We start from the raw sequence: 6,529 nt of genomic DNA on the forward strand, positions 1-6,529 counted from the left end.
CCAATTAATGTGTTTTCCTTACAAGAATTGTAACCTATCATCCTCTAATTCTTTATCCTTGATCATACTATGTTTTCTTCATGATCCATGATTTAACCTAATTAGGTTAACTTTTTGGTTCCTGAGTGACTTGGAAACTTGATCTAGTTGGTGGTTTGATGTCCTCTATATACTAGGATGTTACCATTGTAGTTTCCCCCTTATTTTGTACCCTTTTGAACCACCAAATTCGGTTTCTTTTTCTAAAAATTCGGATTCTTGAGGGCCACTGTCTCTGTTGGTCGATTCATTGGTCGACTGGGGCAGTAGACCAATCAATCGACCAATGAGTATAGCAACCTCATTCTTGGTTTGTTTTGATTGATTTGATATCTTTCCTTCTATGTATCTTTCCTAACATGTTGTATACACTTGTTTAAGACTTTCTTCTCAGGTTTAGTCAAGGTCTTACTTGATTCCCTAAGTTCCTTTACGAATTAGAAAGTAAGGATAGTTATTCTTTAATTACATAGATCTCATACTCGCTGGTTTCTACCTTATGAAACTATGAGTTTACCTACTGTTGTTATACTTTATATTTCTGATTTACTACTGTGAGAACAGTAGCACTTGCTTATGTTTTCTTTTTTATTATTTAAGCTTATGTGAATTGCTTATTACTATATTGTTTAACGATTAGATCATGACTGTATACTCTCTTGTATATGATGAACTGTTAATGGTGTATGTCATGTTTGATTTGAGATTGTATTTGATTAGGTATGATTTGGGATTAAGAGGTGTCCTTTTGACACATCTGTCCTTGGACATTATCGGAAATAGTATGGGATGTTTTCGGGGTTGCCCATCGACGCTTTCCCGAATTATTGATTGTCATACCTAGGACTGTCTAGCAGTGTTTGGCTAGGATGTCCCCGTTATATCAGACCCGAATCGGAAGGGTATTGAGACCGAACGACCCGTGGTAGCAATGTGATTCACGGGCGCTTAAGACCGGTGAGTTATATCCATGAGAGGACGGGAATCATATTGTGGGGGCCATTTATTGGAGGGTTGCATATGGCTAGACTTGGGCTCATGGGCGCTCGAGACCGGTGAGTTATATCCGTGAGGGGACATGAGAGCTTCCCGTTTACCATATGTGGATAACCAATAGGGTTGATGAGTCCGTAGTCCAAGACTATTAGGACTCTAGTGGAAAGGATACCGGAAAGGATCCCGAGAGGGGAGGAATGGAAGTATCTGGACCTGAGTTGATGTAACTGAGTAGATGACTTGCATTGGGTTAGGCTTTACCCTGACATGCGCCAGTACTTAGACCAAATGGTGATGTGAGAGAGAGATGACTTAACCCCCAGCCATGGAATGTCCGAGAGGGATGCCGGACCCACTATCAACAGGAGCCGTACGTGTGACCTACCCAAAGAAGTACGGTGCTATGACTTAAAGCATGTCTGCCAATAGAGACCAGCATACATAGAGTTTAGATGCATACATACATTATTTGTTTCATACTGCATTGCATCTATGTTCTGCCACATGTTATTTATGTTATTATGGATTAACTACCTTACTGAGTTTCTTCGAAAGTCATTCCTTTTTGTACATTGTTTTGTTAGACTATTCTACAGGTACTGACTACTATGAAGAACAGTACACTGAAGTGCAAGCCGATGAAGCGTACTACACGCTAGGTGTTGGCTACAATCAAGATTACTCTGATGATCCCTCAGTTGATCAAGTTCCGTACTACGATTAAAGGCAACGTGGAGTTGAAACATCTCAGTTGGATTGATGAAGTCCACTATTTTGAAGATGTCATCTATAGGATAGAAGACTCTTAAGTTTAGATATCTTTCTTATTTCCTTTGATTTCAGTTGTTATTCCTTTTAGACTTATACTACGTTTCGCTGTATTTGTGGAGTGAGTCTCCGCCTCAATTTACTTCTTTTGATATCTATAGATATCTGGTATCATTTTCCGCACTCTGACTATATTGTTTATTCATTTCTTGTTTTGAGCATTGTTTATAATATTAAACCTTGATTATTTCCTGTTGATGAATTATGTTATTGAATATGTGGGAGGATGATTTCCTCGATACTTGACCTTCGGGGCTGTGGATCACACTCTTGGGTATGCCAGTTAGGGTACCGGCTGGGAGGATGTGACAGATATTCACTACAAACATCCACGAGACAAAACTCGTTCTCTAGGGGTAACCTAGTGGTTTAAAAGCCTGTTGCACATGCTAAGTGTAACTGTGATTCCTACGAAAGTGAGTTAGGATTTATTTTGTTGTAGTAGTTTCTTACCTGCATTTGTATTTTTCTTTAATTTTTGTTTGAGGACAAGCTTAGTCTAAGTGTGGGAGAATCTAATGAGCACATTTATGTGTGAAATCTTAGGGCATAGAGTATGCATTTTATACACTTATAGTGGAGTTACCTTGGGTTTTATGTTGTTTTTGCATATTTTTTTACTTTTCAAGATTTAAGCAAATATTTGGAGTTTTGGGCTTGAATCATGCTATTTTACATGTCAAGAAGTCCATTCAAATTCTCAAATGCTAAAATGGGTCTGATATGGAGCATGATGGGCTAGAGATGTGTGATTATGGGCCAACTCCGAAATATTGAAGAGATAAATAAGGCAAATTTGATATACAGCTGAGATTTTAAATCAAATCTACAGAGATATTATTGAGAGAATCCAAATGGAAAAGAGTCATTGCATACCTCAATATCTTATTTCTTATCTTGGATTTAATTAAAGAAAGAAAAAGAGGAAAAAGAATTATATTCAGAAAGAAAAAGAGGAAGAATCTTGTTTTTGAATGCCTCGGTCTAGTTTTGATCAAACCCTTCATCGAACGGCCATCCGATGTCCGATCGTGCTGATTTTTGGAGAAGAGCTTCACAACTACTTAAACCTCAAATCCAACGGTGGAATTATGCATCTGATCTCTCTAAGTTGGTGCGATTAGTACGTCAAAACCTATCCAATCTCGGCCACGTTTAGATAGAAACCCAAGTCATCTCCTGCATCCTTGGTGTTTTATTCAAAGTCAGCCGTGCTTCATATCTCATGTAAACTCTATAAAAGGAGAGCATACTCCATCAAAAGGGGAAGGTGTTCTAGAGCTTAGTAGAAGCATTCTTTCTTCTCTCTTCAGTTTATTTAGGTTTTCTCTAGTTTTCTTTGATTGCATTTGTGAGATTTAAATTTTCTAGATTGAATGTTTAGGTTTAATTTTTTATGTAATGCAATTCAAGTTCAAGTTTCAAGCTTTTAGATTCGTTTTTCTCTGGGTCTAGCAATTGTAGATTTAGATCATTCTAGATTTAGATCTGGTTGTTAGGGTTGGTTGAGATTCAAATCGTTTGTTCAATTCGCAAGTAAGTAAGCTTCTTTATTAATCTTTTCTCCTCCCTACATTCCCGCTTCTATCTACCCCTCCATATTCTTAATTTAGGATTTACTTTCAATATTTATTTATTTTTCTCACATCCCCTGAATCCTTAATCAGAAATGCCTACAGTCGTGCCTCTCTTTGGTTAAGGTTTTCATTTTACTTTCTGCAATTTACTTTTTGTTATTTACTTTCCGTATTTATTTATTGTTTTCCCTTCCCTTGGATCCTTGATCAGAGATGCCTACAGTCGTGCCTCTCTTTGATTAAGGCTTCATTTTCCTTTTATTACTTTGTTTATTGCTTTGTTATTTAATTTTTGTCATTTACTTTCCGCATTTTTTTTCTTTAATATCCATTCCCCCGATCGGTGGACTGTAACCTACTGCAAAGGGTCCACAGTCAAAGTTATTATTATTATACTTCCCTTCCCTCGATCCAGAGCTAACACTTGGATCACTTCCATTTTCCTTTTATTTTTATTGGTCGCATTTTTTTCTCCTGTCTTTTATTTATGCATTGATTGCGTTTAATTTATTTTTTTGTTTCAATTCGATTGCATTAGATGTATAGATTATGATCGTTTAATTTAATTAATTAGTTAACAAAAATTTAATCATTCCACTCTCGCATTACTATGAAGAAGTTGAATTCTAAGTGGCATATCTCATTGAGATCGACCCATTAGCTACACGATACCGTGCACTTGCGGTTCCTTTTTAATTTCAAAAACAATTCTAATGGCCTAATATTTGAATTTTCACAATTGTCCTTAGGCATATTAAAAAATTTCCAACATTCTACTACTATAAATTATTAAATGCTTAAGAGCCGATAACTAACCCATAATAGCAGTAGAGAATCAAATCCTTTGGCTGATCCACCTCATAAAATCCTCTTCTAAAACGCATAGACAAGATTTCTTGCACTACGCAGGTAAGCAAAGTTGTTGCAAGCGGTTTTATTTTCAGAAAGTTGACGCTTGTTCGGGGTTCGCAAGGGACGTACACTCTGTATTGGTGCTTAGAGCAGCAAAACCTTGCACTACGCTGGTAAGCAAAGTTGTTGCAAGCGGTTTTATTTTCAGAAGTTGAAGCTTTCTAATAGGGGTTTGCAAGGGACGTACACTTTGTATTGGTGCTTGGAGCAGTAAAACTTGGATCTTGAACCTCTTGTACACAGCTGGAACTTCATAGACTATGAAGCAAAACCAACATCAGTTATCGAAGGCTAGTATTCAAATCTTTAGTGAACATACTTCTCTCAACCGTACAAGCATATACAATTATCAGGTGCCAACTATATTTACTCTACCAAGCAATAATTGATGTAATAAGCAGTGGAAACAACACTGGTTCAGTCAAAAAGACGAATTTTGATTTATATGAAACAGATCTTCCCCTTCGCAGTCATTGGTTCAACTCTTTCGCTTTCTCTTTTTTATTTTGTTGTACTCTTTTTTTATTTTTTATTTTGTTCAAAGGGGGTTTATTAAGCCAGGAGATGGGATATTAATATGCCTCAGCGAGAATCGAGTCCATGACCTCTTCACTAAGACGGGTTAGTTTGAATCACTAGGACAATTTTACGTTGGCTATTTTTTTTTTTTTTTTTATTTTACAATGGTAAAATATACATTTAAACATCCTATTGAAGCACATTTAACACCATTAGAAGTGAATGGGGCAATAGTTAACTTAAAATGAATAAGGTGGTCCTTTTAATAATTAAGGTATAATATAAAAGAACAACATTAATTATTCTATAAAAATATAATTATATTTAAAATACTATTACATGAGTCTAAGTTTTAAACATTTTTCAAGCACAACCCTATTTCATCATGGGGTAGTTTCAAATTCTTCAAACTCTCTTACTAAATATCCTTAACAATACTTAGGTGATTGTAGGAAACTGCCAATTTGTCCACTCAAGAATAGTGCCATATACTCAACCACTGGAGATTCTAGAGATCGCATTACATCATGGATTCCAAGCAACAAATATTTTGGGACTTCCAAGTCAAGCATGTCATTTCTGATTTTGATCGATGGGAACACTTTTGCCTACTCCTTGACCAGCATATCTAGCATCCATTTTCTTATCTATTTCCTAGTATATGCTTAACCCCAAGTTTCCAGTTATGTTCCTTGGGGATGAGGACTATTTACATTTTCTTCATAGCAAGATTTGATCTCTTTACCTTGTAATTTTCTTGGGAGTCATCAAAAACTAAATAAATGAAGTCATTCATATAAGTGCATCTGGGAAGTTGGATTGGCTATAAAATGAGTTTCTTTGATTTGTTTGTAGAGTTTCGATAATCTCTTCTTGACATTACGGTGCTAAATTCTTAGTTTCTAGTTTACTGATCAAAGTATTCACCCATTCTTGTGTTGCTCTTATATTCCATCTACAATAGTAAGTTGCTTACAGGTATTTCTTCTCAAATTTAGGGTTTTCACCCGGTCTACTATAAATGCATCTCTTCTAGTGGGGGGGGGGGGGGTTTCACTTCATATTTATAGTGAAATCATCATAGAGCGCATCGAGCTTCAGTCCTGTGCATTTAATACACAGGACAGGTTCATCCAATATCTTGGTCGTTGGATCGAGATCTCGATCGAAATTTTCAATCTCGACCATTGAAAAACACCTGGTCGAAATCTCAACCAAAATCTCTATCCAAAGACTAAGATCCCCCAGTTGAATAATCCTACATATGTAATACACATGACTGAAACAAAAAGCTCATAGAGCTCTAAGTTTAGAGTGAACTACATAAATGTCGCCTTGTGCTTTATGGGTTTTCTCCATTTTCACACTTTTGGTATCCATGGCTTTGCCTACATCTCTTTTTGGTAGAGAATTCAATGTAAATTTCTTAGTCCCATACTTTATTGGTCTACTTTGCTTGATAGAACATTGTACTCCCTTCACACCCTTTTATCATATATTTAAGAGGAGTCTACCTCTAAGTATTAATAAAATAGATCACAAGTAGGCCCACTTTCTATAACTCATCTAACCCTCTGTCTTAGCATGGACTTAAAATTTCTACCATCCAATTCACTTTTTATATGTGAAATATAAGTATTTGACTAAAATTTGTAATA

Source organism: Hakea prostrata, chromosome 8, assembly GCF_041222555.1.
Source record: "Hakea prostrata isolate BN-2017 chromosome 8, UWA_Hpros_2, whole genome shotgun sequence".
Taxonomy (NCBI): Eukaryota; Viridiplantae; Streptophyta; class Magnoliopsida; order Proteales; family Proteaceae; genus Hakea; species Hakea prostrata.